The 19,166-nt window shown below is 40.4% G+C and overlaps 1 protein-coding gene across 1 annotated transcript in view; it reads left to right on the top strand.

Moving 5' to 3' along the window:
- Positions 1 to 7,391: 7,391 nt before the first annotated feature.
- LOC138958210 (oxysterol-binding protein-related protein 3-like) overlaps positions 7,392 to 19,166 on the top strand; it is a gene marked incomplete in the record, with an annotated part of 100,054 nt that continues 88,279 nt past the window's right edge. Inside the window, 1 exon segment of the mRNA XM_070329304.1 lies at positions 7,392 to 7,492.

Below are 19,166 nucleotides of genomic sequence, written 5' to 3'. Positions count from 1 at the left end.
GCCACAACACATCGGAAATGTTCGGATTTAGTAAAGGGAAAACACTCTTATATCAAACTCAAAAGCTACGCAGAAAACTGTGACGTCAAGCAGATTCCCCACCTCCCCACCCGGCTCCCCGTTTCAGTGTTCTTCAGATTGCACGCGCCGAACTACAACTGACCTCTCCATGAAAGAAGAAACAATTCTAAGGCAGCAGAAAACAATTACTGGACAATCATAGTCCTTTTTCTCTTTTTTAATGTCTGTCCGTTTTCTGTCCTTCGTCGTCAAACCACCGGCACCCGGTAGGCTCTCAGCCTTGTTTTACAAGCAGATTTTTCGGCGTTCTACCTGGCGGCCGGCCAATTATCAAAAAACGAATTAACTAGAAAACACATAAACAAAAACACAAACAATTAACATGATAAGGAACATAAATACAAGAATTTTAAAAAGGAAAAAAGAAAGACGGTAATGACTTTTACTGATTGAACCAGAATATTCACTAGAATCTCGATCTTAGTTTTATCACAAAAGACGAAAAAGATACACAGCAGGCAAATGATAATAAAAGGGTGAACACTTAGCATCGGATGTTCAGTGATTTTTCAAAGATGTCTGGAGGCCAATGACTCGAAGTTTTTGCCTGTGTTGAGTGTGTGTGTTTCAAATTTGTATTTTTTACTTTTTTCTTCAGTTTTTAGGTATGAACAAATCAAAACAAATCCAAAACAAATAAAAAGGCAAAAGCAGGAGCAATAAAACGCAATCCAACACACACAAAACACTAAACATACTCACAATATCACTCTTACATTGGTGCATTCAGTTGAACGTTATCAACCAGGGCTCAAAAACTAAAATTAGCTGACTCACACACACACACACCGTGGCCCACACACACACAAACACAGTGACACACGTGACACACACACACAACCACTCACACTCTGCCGACAACACACCGTGCGTGAGTGACACCTGACACTGACTGACTACGTGACACACACACACCCACTCACTGGCACACCGTGACACTGACACACACACTGACACACACACACCGGTGTCACGATTTCATCTTTTGCCTGTGTACATATTTCCCCCTCGATATATATATACTCAAGACTGAAATGTTGTTTCCTGGTAAAATTAAAAAGTGAAATTATTTATGGACGCCAAAGCAGTGTCAGTTTCTTGCATGTGAACTGAGAAAATTGGTGTGTGTGTCAGTGGGCCGTATTAAGTGTGTACTGATGTGTGTGTGCCACGGTGAGTGTGTCGGTATGGTGTGTGTGTGAGTGTGTGTGTGTGTCAGTGTGTCAGTGTGTGTCACGTGTGTGCCCGGTGTGAAGTTTTCATCTTTCGCCGTGTTGATAAATTTCGATTCTCGGCCTCGTTGATCTGGTATAAACTCTACACTGAACAAAAAACCACCCTTCGTTGAGGGCCCCAAAGAGTTTAAAACCGTGATCGTGATTGGCGTTTTTTGACCTTTCTGTGACCGTGATTGCCGAAACTGATTTCCATTTCTGTGATCGTGATGGGACTTTGCCCGTGATCCGTGATGACAAAAAAATCAAGTCTCGTGATCGTGATCGTCATTTGTTTTCGTGATCGTGATGGGCATTATTGCAAAGCATTTTATTTTCAACGTACATTTTTTCACAGATGTATTACACTCTATGATCCTCTAGTCTATTCGGTAAGGAGCCAACCCCGATTGAAAGGGAAGCAACAACACATTCAGAAATATGATTTTGAGAGCGATTGCTTCCCTTTAAAAGAATCAATTACACACTGACAAAAAGAGATCCAATCAGAAGGCAAATTGCAAAAGTCTGCAAAACTTCATCCAATGGAAGGGCTTCGTGCAAAAGTTTTGAGTGAAATTCGAATTCGAAGATCAAAAATGGCGTGCAGCGGTACTGTCATCGAACTTCTGTTATATTTTGTGGATTCAAGCCAGACCAAAGCAGGCGGCGAGAATGCCTTCCTTGGTGGAAAGGTCAGGCTACGGGTCGGTCTTTCTGAAGACGAAATACCAAGGTATGTTGATCTATGTTGCTCTATGACTGTTCTGAATGTAGGCAAAGATCTTGAAATTTGTTCAAGATCTTTGAGTTTGAGTGAGATCATTGACATTGTCGACATTGACACGTCCGGCTGTCACTCGCTCAGTGTGACCTCGACTGGCTCGAGATCGAGTCTGCGTTTAGCCAAAACCGAAACTAGAAATGTGTTTTTCATCCCAGCAACGTGGACACGCTTGGCATAGATTCTAATTGTCGCTTCTTTGCATTAAGCTTGGATTTATTTTAGCGCCTGTAAACGTTAATATCAACAATGGGTTAAATTCAGAAACAATGGCGGGGAGACGCGCCAGTTTGGGTCACTTGATCCTCATGTCAAAGACGATCAAAGTCATGTTCGTTGGGGATTTTGTCAGGCATGCTACTTTTCCGGTAATTGCCGGAAATCCGATAAAGCCGTTTTCAAAATCCGGTAAAGTCAAATTTTTTCCGGTGAAGTTGAAAAATTTCCGCAAAAACGATCCGTGTGAATATCGCGCAACGCGACCGGGCGCCGGTCTCAATGAAGCCAGCGCACAGTAGTGTTGTTTTCACCAGTTTGGAGGTGTGTTGAATGGTGGTGGGGGGAGGCTAAAATGGGATTTTTAACAAGATCACAACACTATTACAACCCCTAAAATGATGCCCAGAATGCACCAGATTGCACAGATTTTAACCGTTTTTTGAAAAAAAATTCCGGGGGGGCATGCCCCCGGACCCCCCTAGTTGGCTCGCCTGCTTTGCAGGCTCAGGCTTGTGGCTTCGCTACTGGTACTGCGCGCTTCTTTCAGGTAAAACCGTGTTTGGCCTGTAGCATTCCTGTTTTTTATTCAAGGCCATGGAACCAGGCGATGGTGTACCTCAAATTGTACGGCAAAGTTGAAAATAAAAAACCCATCACACATACATGTACGTACTTTAATTTCAATCCACCCAATAGTTTTTGAGAAAATGGGTTTACAAGATTTAGCTCTGGAAATGTGAAATTGTGCAAGTATATATTCATGTGTGTGAGTGAGGGTGTGGGGGTTGAATGTGTATGAGTGTAGAGAGAGAGAGAGAGAGAGAGAGAGAGAGAGAGAGAGAGAGAGAGAGAGAGAGAGAGAGAGAGAGAGAGAGAGAAAGAGAAAGAGAGAGAGAGAGAGAGAGTCAGAGAGAGAGAGAAAAAAACCCAATGAAAACAACATTCTTGTTACTGATTACAAATCATGATATGTATTTCTATGTGTGTATGAAAGAGAATTCAAAAAATAATTATAAAAAAGTGCAACAGTTGTCACTTTGTGTTGAATAAACAATAGATCCAGAGGAGCGAATTACTGTGTGGTTGTGTTTACTTTGACACGTGCTTTCTGTACATGCAACTTTTACCGTGACCGTGATTTGCCACTGGTGTTCGTGATCGTGAAAACAAAAATCAAGGTAACTGTGATCGTGAAAGCGAAAATTTCCCTTCCCGTGATCGTGATGATACCCCCCCTTTGGGGCCCTCTTCGTTAGTACTGATGAGCGACCCTGTGTACCTTACATTCATGGGGCCAAATTTGTCCAACCAATTTTTTTTTATATTTAACTTAGAAATTTGATTCATCCTAAAATGTTTCCCTTCTTATTCAAGGGACGTAACAACTCGGTACACGTTTTTGAAGAACCAATAATTCCTTCACATGCAATCCGTTTGTAAAGAAATTACGTTTTTTCGTGTTGATCTAAATAATGCTTTATTTAGCTAAATAATGCATTATTTAGCTACATTATACGTTATTTGCGTGTTTGACCAAAATATGACATTTTACACAGATCGAGACAGTCATTGTTCTCCGAGACCGCGCTAGCGGTCGAGGTGAACAATGACTGTCGAGATCTGTGTAAAATGTCATATTTTGGTCAAACACGCAAATAACATTTATGTATCGATCGAATTCCTTTCAGGTTCTTATGACTTTGTTGTTGTTTTGACGATTGAACGAGCACACACACACATGCATGCAATCCACATGTATGCAATCAAACACATAAGCTTCATATTTGGGCGTTTCAGGTTGACCGAAACTTCAAAGGAACTACAAAACACACGTCATGTACTCACTTTGTTGTTGTTTTGACATTGAACAGCACACACACATGCAATCAAACACATGACGTTTTTTTGTTGAGTTCCTTTGAAGTTTCGGTCAACCTGAAAAGCCAAATTATAAAGTTTTGTCGGCCTCTGACGTCACATGACTCAAAGAAGGGAAATCCAATCTCCAATCGATACATAATGCTTTATTTAGCTAAATAATGCATTATTTACACAAAAGTAAAAAATGTGATTATTTTACTTTTGTGTAAATAATGCATTATTTAGCTAAATAAAGCATTATTTAAAACATTTAGCTAAATAATGCATTATTTACACAAAAGTAAAAAAATGTGCTTTTCGTCCATAAATAATTTCACTTTTTAATTTTACCAGGAAACAACATTTCAGTCTTGAGTAGTATCGAGGGGGAAATATGTACACAGGCGAAAGATGAAATCGTGACACTGGCCGATTATCAGCATGATTTCCCTTCAGTTCAGTCATTCTCAAGCATATTAACAACGTTATTTTTCTGTCTTCTCTTTTAAAAATTCTTCTCACAGCCGCAGCTAGGCCTGATAATTAAGTCTTGCCGCGTAAGTTACATCGTTTTGTACAATTTTGTTCTCCTCTTTTCGTTCTTCTTGTTTATAATTTGCGATTGCTTTTTTGTTTTTTGTTACAAGTTAATTCACACGCAGAGGGTTCACGAGACTTTTTTCTTCTTCTGAGTCCCCCGTCCGTAATATATATATGTTACAGTCAAATCGGGAAATCAGGTATTTCACGAGAATGCCTGAAAGTTTAGGCATTCACGGTAAATACCTGGTTTGATCAGGCAAATCCGGAAATGACTGAAATTGTTTAGGCACTATCGGTGATTGACTGAAATAGGCTGCCAGGCATTATCGGAGAATGCCTACCGCTCACAATCTGTGTTTCTGGTGAGAGTCAGAAAGCATTTCAGCACAGAAGCCTACTATAAAACTTTGAATGGCTGGGGTCGTAAAAGGGGAAAAAAACAAGTTGCGTAAGGCGAAAATACAACATGTAGTCAAGTAGCTGTCGAACTCACTGAATGAAACTGAACGCAATGCCATTTTTCAGCAAGACCGTATACTCGTAGCATCGTCAGTCCACCGCTCATGGCAAAGGCAGTGAAATTGACAAGAAGAGCGGGGTAGTAGTTGCGCTAAGAAAGATAGCACGCTTTAGATCTGTACCTCTCTTTGTTTTAACTTTCTGAGCGTGTTTTTAATCCAAACATATCATATCGATATGTTTTTGGAATCCGGAACCGACAAGGAATAAGATGAAAGTGTTTTTAAATTGATTTGGACAATTTAATTTTGATAATAATTTTTATATATTTAATTTTCAGAGCTTGTTTTTAATCCAAACATAACATATTTATATGTTTTTGGAATCAGAAAATGATGGAGAATAAGATGAACGTAAATTTGGATCGTTTTATAAATTGTTATTTTTTTACAATTTTCAGATTTTTAATGACCAAAGTCATTAATTAATTTTTAAGCCACCAAGCTGAAATGCAATACCGAAGTCCGGGCTTCGTCGAAGATTACTTGACCAAAATTTCAACCAATTTGGTTGAAAAATGAGGGCGTGACAGTGCCGCCTCAACTTTCACGAAAAGCCGGATATGACGTCATCAAAGACATTTATCAAAAACATGAAAAAAACGTTCGGGGATTTCATACCCAGGAACTCTCATGTCAAATTTCATAAAGATCGGTCCAGTAGTTTAGTCTGAATCGCTCTACACACACACACACAGACACACACACACACACACACACACACACGCACATACACCACGACCCTCGTCTCGATTCCCCCCTCTACGTTAAAACATTTAGTCAAAACTTGACTAAATGTAAAAAGACAATGTGCTATACGAGAAACTCAAAATAAATTCGTGCTCAAGGCCGGCTATGTAAAAACAAACTCCAATCACTCCGAACTTTACGAGAAAATCACAATAAATTCGTACCCCCCGCGGGTTAGGGGGAGTCCCATATTGGTTGGGACTAGAAAGAATTTACCCGATGCTACCCAGCATGTCGTAAGAGGCGACTAACGGTTCTGTTTCTTCTCTTCTTTTGTCTTATTTCTGCCTTTCCAGTCCTTTCACCTATATTTCCTTCCAAGAAAACTCTCCCTACTATTCCCTGCAGTTTTCCAATTCTTTTCTTGTTGTCTTATTTCTACCTGACTGGATCCATCACCTTTATTTCACTTACCAAAAGTCTTCTTTTCCACATCCTTATTTCTCTGCACCCCGCATGTCGTATGAGGCGACTAACGGATTCTGTTTCTCCTTTTACCCTTGTTAAGTGGTTCTTGTATAGAATATAGTCAATGTTTGTAAAGATTTTAGTCAAGCAGTATGTAAGAAATGTTTAGTCCTTTGTACTGGAAACTTGCATTCTCCCAGTAAGGTCATATATTGTACTACGTTGCATCCCCCGAAATTGGCGTATGCTGCCTAAATGGCGGGGTAAAAACGGTCATACACGTAAAAATCTACTCATGCTAAAAACACGAGTAAACGTGGGAGTCTAATCCCATGAACAAAGAAGAAGAAGAAGAAGTACTACGTTGCAAGCCCCTGGAGCAATTTTTTGATTAGTGCTTTTGTGAATAAGAAACACTTAACAAGTGGCTCTATCCCATCTCCCCCCCCCCCCCCCCCCTTTCCCCTATCCCATCTCCCCGCTTTCCCTCGTCGCGATATAACCTTCGTGGTTGAAAACGACGTTAAACACCAAATAAAGAAAGACAATAAATTAGTGCTCGTAGTCTTACACACGTGATAGTGTTACACTCGCGGTAGTGACCTGCACCCGTAAAAAAACAAACTGCAATCACTCCGAACTCAGTGAAATGGGGAAAACGATGAATAGACAATGTGCTAGAAGAGAAATTCATGCTCAAGGCAGGCGAGGTAAAAACAGACAAGGTCTCAGAACAACCCGTTTTGCCTAACAGTCAGGCAAAACGGGAAATTTGCACAAGTAGTTTTTAGTCATTTCCTGATAGTGCCTAAAAAAATTCAGTCATTTCCGGAATTGCCTGATCAAACCAGGTATTTACCATGAATGCCTAAACTTTCAGACATTCTCGTGAAATACCTGATTTCCCGATTTGACTGTAACATATACACAGTAGTTAATGACGTATAACTTTAATGGGTACATTTTCTGGGAGTTTCCTCAGAAACATCATATCCGGTGACACTCGCTCGAGTGGCAGACGGACCTGTGGTAGGACATTCCCTGCGATTTGGTGCTATTTCACCAACAGTGCTTACATCCCTTCTGAATTCCAACGACAAATCCACGTCTGTTAAGTAAGTTACATTTTGTGCAACTTTCATTCTTAAATTTTGTGAGAAACAAGCGGCGATCACTACAGGACCCAACATCGAAGTTGTCATTTTAACAAAAGGAAAAGCGGGAAAGGGTGGGGGGTTACAGCATACGTTTTCCGAGTCGCTTTGTACCCGAGTTTTGAAAGACATAACGGGAAAACTGTGTTGCTTTGAACCAAAATTTTTCTGGTAAAATAAAGAACTCATTCATGAGACTGGGTCAAAATGGCGAGGAAATGAATTGAAAGTATTTTCTAGCCTGAGAGTGAGAGAAGAGCTTGGGAGCAAAATGTCACTTTTAGTTTTACCTTGAATTATCATTAGGCCTAGGCTATAGGAAATTAAAAGTCACGGTATGTTGAACTTGAAAATCTATTTGACTGTTTTAGGAATGTTATGAATGATCCTATTGTTATAAATAAAAATGAGGTGTGAAATGAGGAGACCACCACAAGACTATGAGTCACAACACAGTCATTATTGCAGCAAGAGTTGGACTAGAGAGTTAACACAAGCTAAAGTTCAGATTATTTTACTATCACAATTCTCACATCACTTTTACGCCCAAATGCATTCGCACGCGCTTGGTATTCAAACAGAGTTGTCACCATCAAGTATAGCCCCAAGGCACTATATTTATTTCTCTTAAACTGTACCTCCAGTCCTCACTGGTAATCATCAAGATGCCACCTAGCTAACATTGAAGCTAGTGAATCTTCATATATATATAAATATATAAGACTAAGAGTAAGACCAGACTTAAAAGTCCTTTAGCACGCAGACATTTTAAAATGTATTACTCAGTACTATTATTACTGGATTAGTAATTTTTGTGTGTGTTCCTTTTCTCTCACTGTCTTAATTACTTCTGATCTTCATAACAGAATTTTGTTGTTAACTTGGATTTTAGGATAAAAGAAACATTTCAGGGTGATCAGCTTTTTGTGATGATGATTACAAACTTGTGCGAAAACTTTGCACACAATATGGCACTGTCGTCAATGTCACTGTCACTGTGTCAGATATCATGATGTAGCACTTTAAAGGCACAGTCAGCCTCCCGTAAACCATCACAGACACTGTCATGCTTTTACACACAGTACAAACACCCTTTCATTTAAACACTCACCGCTTGAGAACATACTAGGTGCCCTCCGTAAAGAGCGAGCAATTTTCAAAGAATTTATTTTTGCGTGGTTTATCTTACCCCTGCATCGTGAACCCGTGTGATCCAGGTTCCTTTTTTTCACAATTTAGTCGTCAGTTTGTGATTTCAATGCGACTCGCTGTAAGCTTATCTGCAATAGCACGTTATTCAACTTATTGTGTACCTCTGAATCTTAAATGCAACAAACGGCTGCGAGTCACACGAATTAGAGCGGTGGCTGTTGACCGATCAGAGGAACTGATTGTCCGTTTGGATAGTCCACAGAAATAAATTCTTTGAACATGTCTCACTCTCGACAGAAAGCAGCCAGGATGTTCCAGTTCGGTGAGCGTTCAAATGGAAGTAATGCTATGCTTGCACTTGAAGATTGGGTGGCCGAGTGGTAACGCACTTGCGCTCGGAAGCGAGAGGTTGCGAGTTCGACCCTGGGTCAGGGCGTTAGCAATTTTCTCCCCCCTTTCCTAACCTAGGTGGTGGGTTCAAGTGCTAGTCTTTCGGATGAGACGAAAAACCGAGGTCCCTTCGTGAACACTACATTGGGGTGTGCACGTTAAAGATCCCACGATTGACAAAAGGGTCTTTCCTGGCAAAATTGTATAGGCATAGAGAAAAAATGTCCACCAAAATACCCGTGTGACTTGGAATAATAGGCCGTGAAAAGTAGGATATGCGCCGAAATGGCAGCGATCTGCTGGTCGACGCGATGTGAATGCGTGATGTATTGTGTAAAAAAATTCCATCTCACACGGCATAAATAGATCCCTGAGCCTTGAGTCGGAGTCTGGAGATACGCGCGCGATATAAGACTTCATATATATAATTATAAAGTCTGAGTATTTGAAAGTGTGCGCTTTATATACTAGTCCAATATGTGTTGTTTCTGTTTTGTCATGAAATATTACATGAAAAATACCACTTTAGACTCTCAAAAGTAACAATAGAAACAATGTCAAAAACCCAGTCTTGTGAACAGAGGTGTTGTTTTTGCTACCTCTCTGTGTCAGTGTCAACATGGGGCCTCTGTTGATGAATGGCTTTCTAATCACCAGCACCCACTGAGAAAGCTTAGGGCTTCAGACCACAAGGGCTGTTTGTAGTGGTCTATGTGGGTGTGTTGTCACTGTGTGTGTTTTGTGTGTGTATGTTTGTGTGTATAATATATGTCACTGTGTGTGTGTGTGTGTCACTATGTCAGTGTGTGTGTGTGTGCGTATGTTTGTTTATTTCGTGTATGTGTCTCTGTGTGTTTGTGAGAGACTCAGAGAGAAAGAGAGACAGACAGAATTTTATATTTAAAGAGGAAACAACTCTATATTGGTACCTGTCATTTTATAGCAGCACAAAGCATAAAGAGAATCAATGTTACTGTTACATGGAAGTGAGTGTGTGTGGGTAGGGTGTTTCCTTAATAATGAGTTTCCTTATTGACTGCATGTCTCCTTTTTGACTGCACCTAAGGCCAAAAAAAATAAGTTGTATGTTTCTGGTCACCCGACCCTACCTAGTTTTTTCCCGCCGACCCTAGACGTCTTTTTATTGCATTTGTAAAAAAAACCAAGAGGCGAAGCCTTCAAGGCTCCCGTCAGAAATCGACAAACAGTAACACAAACTCAATCACTCCGTCACACATACACACACACAGTAAGCATAGACACGGTGCAAGAGTGGGAGACGCTAGATCTAGATCTGTCTGTCTGTAGCCTACTTACGGGGACACGACTGCCACTGAGATCGACACTGCCCTTTCGACAGCGCTTCCTCGCGCAGACACTGAAAACACGCTGTGCAGATCAACCTGTAGGAAATCTCCTTTGATCTTCTTTATCTATTATTTCTGGAGCCGCTACGAAACCGAACAATGTGAAATCGTCTTCCCCGAATCGGCGAACTGCAGCTGGGTGAGAACTGTATCTATACCACAATCCTTCACGCGATCTGACCTAACCTTGACCCCTGACCTGGTCTACATGCCACACACAACACAAACCAGTCACCTGTTTTTACACCACCCCCCCCCCCCCCAAAAAAAAAAAACCCACCACCACCCGTTTTCTTTGGATACACACTTTATCTACATACGTGCCGACGAAATGTTGATCATTGCTTCAATACTTTGAAGCTGTTGCTTGGATAATAACCCGGTAAAATTAGTATTTCGGTGTTCAGTCAAATGTTAAAGTTTCTATCACACACGCACGCACGCACAGACAGACAAAAGTTAGCATCGCATAGGCTACACTTACGTGAACCAAAAAGAAAAGAAAAAAAGCGTCAAAACGAAAGTAACAGACGGCAGACGACACAAGGGGGATAACCCCGCATCCCTTTTGTCTCATTTGTTTTGTAATGTGTTGTCTTTCTCTTTGTATAGTAAGTCCAGTCTCTTTGCGTCACTGTATATAGTTATTTTCTACCCTGACCACAAAACAAAAAAACCAAAACAAAAAAATCCCTTCCTACCTACCCTATTTTTTGCAGCAATGTTACCAGAAACATACAACTTTTTTTTGGTTTTTCTTTTTGGGGGGGGGGGGCTTAAGGTACCTTGATGAAATATTGTGACCAGTTCATAGGCCTTCTGATCCCCCCTCCCCACCACCACCACACACACCCCATCCTCCACACTTGATACTCACCTTGGCTTACCACATACCCTTAGGCAAAAAAAAAAAAATTGTCTGTTTCTGGTCACCCGACCGACCCTAAATTTCGGCGCCGACCCTAAACTTTTTTTTTCCCAAACTCAAATTTTTTATTTTTTTTTGGTGGTAAAGGACAGGGTGAGAAAATGAACTACAACAAGTCGCGTAAGGCGAAAATACAATATTTAGTCAAGTAGCTGTCAAACTCACAGAATGAAACTGAACGCAATGCCATTTTTCAGCAAGACCGTATACTCGTAGCATCGTCAGTCCACCGCTCATGGCAAAGGCAGTGAAATTGACAAGAAGAGCGGGGTAGTAGTTGCGCTAAAAAGGATAGCACGCTTTTCTGTACCTCTCTTTGTTTTAACTTTCTGAGCGTGTTTTTAATCCAAACATATCATATCTATATGTTTTTGGAATCAGGAACCGACAAGGAATAAGATGAAAGTGTTTTTAAATTGATTTGGACAATTTAATTTTGATAATAATTTTTATATATTTAATTTTCAGAGCTTGTTTTTAATTCGAATATAACATATTTATATGTTTTTGGAATCAGCAAATGATGGAAAATAAGATAAACGTAAATTTGGATCGTTTTATAATTTTATTTTTTTTTTTTACAATTTTCCGATTTTTAATGACCAAAGTCATTAATTAATTTTTAAGCCACCAAGCTGAAATGCAATACCGAAGTCCGGGCTTCGTCGAAGATTACTTGACCAAAATTTGAACCAATTTGGTTGAAAAATGAGGGCGTGACAGTGCCGCCTCAACTTTCACGAAAAGCCGGATATGACGTCATCAAAGACATTTATCAAAAAAATGAAAAAAACGTATGGGGATTTCATACCCAGGAACTCTCATGTCAAATTTCATAAAGATCGGTCCAGTAGTTTAGTCTGAATCGCTCTACACACACACACACACACACACACAGACACACACACACACGCACATACACCACGACCCTCGTTTCGATTCCCCCTCGATGTTAAAATATTTAGTCAAAACTTGACTAAATATAACAAGTCGCGTAAGGCGAAAATACAATATTTAGTCAAGTAGCTGTCGAACTCACAGAATGAAACTGAACGCAATGCCATTTTACTCGTAGCATCGTCAGGCCACCGCTCATGGCAAAGGCAGTGAAATTGACAAGAAGAGCGGGGTAGTAGTTGCGCTAAGAAGGATAGCACGCTTTTCTGTACCTCTCTTTGTTTTAACTTTCTGAGCGTGTTTTTAATCCAAACATATCATATCTATATGTTTTTGGAATCAGGAACCGACAAGGAATAAGATGAAAGTGTTTTTAAATTGATTTGGACAATTTAATTTTGATAATAATTTGTATATATTTAATTTTCAGAGCTTGTTTTTAATCCGAATATAACATATTTATATGTTTTTGGAATCAGCAAATGATGGAGAATAAGATAAACGTAAATTTGGATCGTTTTATAAATTTTTATTTTTTTTTACAATTTTCCGATTTTTAATGACCAAAGTCATTAATTAATTTTTAAGCCACCAAGCTGAAATGCAATACCGAAGTCCGGGCTTCGTCGAAGATTACTTGACCAAAATTTGAACCAATTTGGTTGAAAAATGAGGGCGTGACAGTGCCGCCTCAACTTTCACGAAAAGCCGGATATGACGTCATCAAAGACATTTATCAAAAAAATGAAAAAAACGTTCGGGGATTTCATACCCAGGAACTCTCATGTCAAATTTCATAAAGATCGGTCCAGTAGTTTAGTCTGAATCGCTCTACACACACACACACACACACACACAGACACACACACACACGCACATACACCACGACCCTCGTTTCGATTCCCCCTCGATGTTAAAATATTTAGTCAAAACTTGACTAAATATAACAAGTCGCGTAAGGCGAAAATACAATATTTAGTCAAGTAGCTGTCGAACTCACAGAATGAAACTGAACGCAATGCCATTTTACTCGTAGCATCGTCAGGCCACCGCTCATGGCAAAGGCAGTGAAATTGACAAGAAGAGCGGGGTAGTAGTTGCGCTAAGAAGGATAGCACGCTTTTCTGTACCTCTCTTTGTTTTAACTTTCTGAGCGTGTTTTTAATCCAAACATATCATATCTATATGTTTTTGGAATCAGGAACCGACAAGGAATAAGATGAAAGTGTTTTTAAATTGATTTGGACAATTTAATTTTGATAATAATTTGTATATATTTAATTTTCAGAGCTTGTTTTTAATCCGAATATAACATATTTATATGTTTTTGGAATCAGCAAATGATGGAGAATAAGATAAACGTAAATTTGGATCGTTTTATAAATTTTTATTTTTTTTTACAATTTTCAGATTTTTAATGACCAAAGTCATTAATTAATTTTTAAGCCACCAAGCTGAAATGCAATACCGAACCCCGGGCTTTGTCGAAGATTACTTGACCAAAATTTGAACCAATTTGGTTGAAAAATGAGGGCGTGACAGTGCCGCCTCAACTTTCACGAAAAGCCGGATATGACGTCATCAAAGACATTTATCAAAAAAATGAAAAAAACGTTCGGGGATTTCATACCCAGGAACTCTCATGTCAAATTTCATAAAGATCGGTCCAGTAGTTTAGTCTGAATCGCTCTACACACACACACACACACACACGCACGCACACACGCACGCACGCACATACACCACGACCCTCGTTTCGATTCCCCCTCGATGTTAAAATATTTAGTCAAAACTTGACTAAATATAAAAACGTGTGAAAACGAAAGTCCGCTGACGATTTGTAAATGTGTTGAGTGTCTTGTCTCTATGTATAGTGAATCCAGTCTCTTTGCGCGATTTTTAAAGTTAGTTTCATAGGTCTACATTTGGGGTAAAAAAAATTAAAAAAAAAATAAAAAAAAATGCCGACCTACCGACCCTATTTTTTTTAGCCATGTTACCAGAAACAGACAATTTTTTTTTTTTGGCCTTAGGGGAAAATTGGTGAGATTGACAGAATATTTTCCCATGTTTAACTTAAATGAATGTCATTACCAGTATTTTTCTTGTGTTGGGGAATGGTCGATAGTTTTCTTTTTGTTGGAGGCATTCCTCTTAGTTGAAATTTCATTAAAATGTTCTTTAGTCGATGTTTAAAAAAAAAAGGAGAAACAGAAGAAGCGCAATTTATAAGACAACAGAAAAAACCCCAGTACAGTTTGTTTTTTAAAAGAGAAAAACAGAAGAAGCATAATTTATAAGACAACAGAGACAAAACAACAGTACAGCGATGCAAAACTTTCCAAACTTTTTAATTTTACACTTATCTTACAGTGGAGAAGCATCAAAAAGCTTCAGGCGCACGCAGAGAAATAAAATAGAAGGGGCAGCTGTCTATCAAAATTAGCCCACTAATCGATCAGATCTTCTTGTTTCTTCCGGCTGATTGGCATTGCGTGCTGCGGTTGCATAAGCAGGCAAAAGCCATTCTTGATCCACGTCCAAAGCAGAGACCAGGCCAATTTGAGAAGCAACACTCATTGATTGATTTCTGGCGGGGGTTGCTTTGACCTGAGATTACATGAAACAGAGAGTGGTTCGCTTTCATCTCATGATCATGGCCCGAAGCAGTTTTGTCATGAAACAGAGAGTACTGTAACTATACTTTGCTATCATCCAGATATCTTGAAGTTATTTTGTCCCCTCATGACTTGGGCCTATCGAAACTTTGTCAGTTTTTGCAATGAGGTGCATGATTTCCATTTGATGCTACTTTTGATTAAATTTGTGTCAACTGTGTGTGTTTCCTTGGCCAACAAACTGCTCTATTTTTCTGCATTTTTAATGGAGTCACACCACATAAATTGTGCTTCTCAAGTTGATATTATCTGTAAATCCCCAACGATGATTGGAAACATTTTCCCAGTTACAAATTAAATTGCTCTGTTATGTAGTTTCAAGCACACAGATAATTCAGAAGTTTGCCACTTTGAATAGAAAGAGACAGATTGCGTGTGAGGGGGACAGAGGGGGGGGGGGGGGGAGGGAGATAGAGATAGAGAGAATGCGTGTGGGAGGGGAAGGGAGAGAGAAAAGAGAGAGAGTTTTTTTTATGTTATCTCTGTTCGGCTAGACTTAAAGAAGAGAGAGAGACGGGGGAGGGGGGGGGGGGGGGGGGGGTCATGCTATCTCTGTTCGGCTTGACATTAGAAGAGATCAATGAGACAGTGACTGTATCCAGACCGTCTCTGTCAACACAATTCTCCACTTACGGGAAAAAGAAACTTCCATCCCAGTTTCTGATTAGCTGGGGAAAGTACTCTTCAGAAGTTTTCACTCGATCTCTTCAACTCTGGCGCGCGCTTTGCTTTGCAACAACTGACGTTTTTATAGAGGTGAAGGAGAGGTTGATCCGTGTGGGTCTGGTCGATGTGATATCGTTGATTGTAGTCGCAGCAGAAATCCTTGACCAGAACAGTGGGAGTTGATGATGACGTCGCATATATATATATACTAGATGAATACCCGCTTCGCCGGGTACGGCTTCGCCTGGAAGAAGTCGAGCCGAATACCCAGCTTTGCCGGGTTTGCCGGGTGTACGCCGGCTTTGCCGGCGCACCGCACGAAGGAAGGGAGATAAACGCGCAAAACACTGGAGAAGATAAGGAAGAGTTATTCCCGGCGAAGCCGGCACAGTGACCTTCTAAAAATAATATAACGGGAATATGGATTGAGCGTTGTCGACAGTGACCTTCTAAAAATAGAAACGGGAATATGGATTGACGCCACACGAAGGACGGGAGATAAACGCAAAACACTGGAGAAGATAAGGAAGAGTTACTGGGAATGGATCTGGGAAGATGAACAGAAAAACCAGAATCGGTTCAGCGCTGCGCGCTGAGAGCACGTGTTGAAAATTCTCATCGACCAGGTTGTGTCCGGGGTCTACTTGAATATGCCCACCAAATTTGAAGCAGATCCATCGAGAACTTTGGCCGTGCATCGCGAACACAAACACACACACACACAGACACTAGTCGTATATATATATATAGATATTGCTTGAGGGGATATGGATTGAGTTTGTAATGTCCCCCGAAATCGGCGTATGGCGGGGTAAAAACCGTCGTGCACGTAAAAACACACTCGTGCAAAAATACGAGTGTACGTGGGAGTTTCAGTCCATGAATGAAGACGAAGAAAAAGAATTTGTATTGGTGTTGTTGTTAAAAAAAATCTTTAAAAAATCCGGGTTAGTTGAAACGATTGGGAGACTTGTCAGTTCAAAAGAATGAATTTAAAAAAGGGTTTGATGGTGAGGGAAGTGGTGAAGACGTAAGGGTCGCAATATGCAGCTGTAGCTTCGTTTCAGAAGTACTCTTATTGCCTGTTTCGAAAAATGAAATGGACAGGCCAAATTAGGAACACACAAACCCCAGGAAGAAAGATTATTAGATTTAAAAAAGAGCCGGAAATCCGTCAATACAAAAATAACAGTTAATTTAAAAGGTAACCCTCCCCCCCCTCCCACACACACACTCTAAACCCCTCCCCCCTTTTTTGTGTGTCTCTTTCCCGATCAGATACATAAACAGGTGACGACATATATGTGCATGGGGGGAGATATGATAATTGAACACTGCATTCTAGAGTGTCATACTGAAGCCACAGGAAAGTGGGGATGCGAAAAGGAAACGTTTTGGTCCAAACCGATTTCCCCCAAGCAACGATCAAGGAAAGATAACTGCGTCCCTTATCGATCATGGGCACTGAATCTAATTATAAGGCGTTGCATGCCTTCAGGAGGGAGAGTTGGGATCAGAAGAAGTGGGGGGGGGGGGGGAGGGGGGAAGCGATGGGGAGAGGTTGGTGTTGGTTGGATGGGCTGTCTTGACAGGTTCATACTGTGGTACCTCCTTTTAGGACCACCAAGAACCTGGGAGGATAAGTAGGTCTGATATTTAGGGTGTCTGATAATGGGAGGTAAACAGGCAAACAAAAAGAGCTTCTGTGCAGAGAGTCTGAGAAACCAGGTCTTAAAAAGGAGATAACACATGTCTTAAAAAAAGGGGAGGGTTGGGGGTCCCACTGTAGTTCTGAAAGGGCCGTTCATCTCTTCTCTCACGAAGTGATCTCATCAAGGTGTTATAGTGTTGCTCCGGTTGCGTGCACTGAGCGCATTTTGTTGCTGGTTCAGTTTCCAACTTTTCTGTTCTATTCACTTTTAAAATGAGGCGTCAGTCTCTGTTTCGGTCTCTGCTTGTTTCGGTCTCTGCTTGTTTCGGTCAGTTGATTTGTCACTTCTTGGCCATTTGTTTAAACAAAGTCCCTATGCTACAATATGATTCAATAAATAAATCCATCGTCATTTTGGATCCTGATGTATGTCGAAGGATAAAAAGTCGATGGACCCAGCGGACGCAAAGCTCAATCCATCGACCTTTAGATCCATTGGATCCTAGGACTCGTGGATCTAAGAAGCTGACCCCCCCCCCCCCCTACACACGCACACACACACACCACACACACACACACACACACACACTTCTCCAGGCAGTGGAATTCGTAACGTTATAACAGGCTGTCCAAATGTATTTACTCGGTTGCCCCAGGTCGATAAAACTTTCGTCGTGTAGGTAAAAATTCCGATCGATTGACGTGCTCATCAACTGACCCATTTCAAATTCAATCTGATGACTTTGTTATCGTCGTTGTGCACCGTATACAACACCACCGGTGAAATAACAAACGTTTCTGTGTGTAAATGTATGTTTTAGGTTTGAATCACTGAAACGTTTTGTGGCCATAAAACACACTAAAACGCCCAGCGAGACGGCATTGTATTCAGCACATCAAACTAACTGTTGTTTGATAGCTCTTCCGTAGCTATTTTGGCTGTTTGAAATGGACGTAAAAAAATCCACAGGGTAGCTGTTTTACCGTCAACGCGTGCATTTAAAAGCACTTGTGATTAATGATTATAAAAATGTCCATCAAATACCCGTGTGACTTGGAATAAAGTGTAAAAAATTCCATCTCACACGGCATTAAGTCTCAGGGCTTGTAAACATTAATACACGCATGCAGGAAAAAAAAATGGGTAGCGCCGTATACTGTATGGCAGCTCGCTTTCCCCAGGGAGAAAGCAGCCCGAATTTCTGTGAGGTTACCCTCATGGACTATATAAAATCTTATCCTTATCCTTATCCTAATAGCGGAAAACACCATACATCCGGCACATATACAATGAAAACGCTATTTTGGAACTACTAGTACTACCATCAGTCAGACAAAAGTTCATTTGAGACATATTCATTACATCAGAATTCTTGTTGTTTGTTTTTTGTAATTGTATTTTTGGAACCACAGTGGGTCTTGCCAAGGGATTGCATATTGTTTCCTTGTTATTTAAAAAAAAACCCACCGGTCTGGTTGATTGAAAAACATACACACGAACCAGCTTTTTCCATCAAGCACGATGGTTTGGCAGACAGGAGATACTAACCAGGTAAAGCAGGTTGTCTGAATATTTGACAATACAGAGCTCTGCCAGAATGGTAATGCGAGCTCGAAGGTAACGTGTAATAGACGAATAACTATGACGGCTTTAAGACATGAGCCGTTTACTATAACCTTTTGGCCTACCGCGGGCCAGGGTGGGGCGGTAAGTCAGAAATTTGAAGCTTAAGTCCTACTAGCGCCAAAACCACGTAATTAATATTTTCACGTGAAAATTACAATTATCGGTGAAAATTACTAATTTTATTCCCCAGATAATGTTTATTTTTCAGTTTTGGCTCTAGCAATCTATCAGGAAACGAACCAGTACTGAAACACACTTTCACACTGAGTTTGAGTGTTT

This window comes from Littorina saxatilis, linkage group LG2, assembly GCF_037325665.1.
Source record: "Littorina saxatilis isolate snail1 linkage group LG2, US_GU_Lsax_2.0, whole genome shotgun sequence".
Classification (NCBI taxonomy): domain Eukaryota; kingdom Metazoa; phylum Mollusca; class Gastropoda; order Littorinimorpha; family Littorinidae; genus Littorina; species Littorina saxatilis.
Note: the sequence above shows the minus strand (reverse complement) of the source record. Positions and strands in the feature narration are given on the sequence as shown.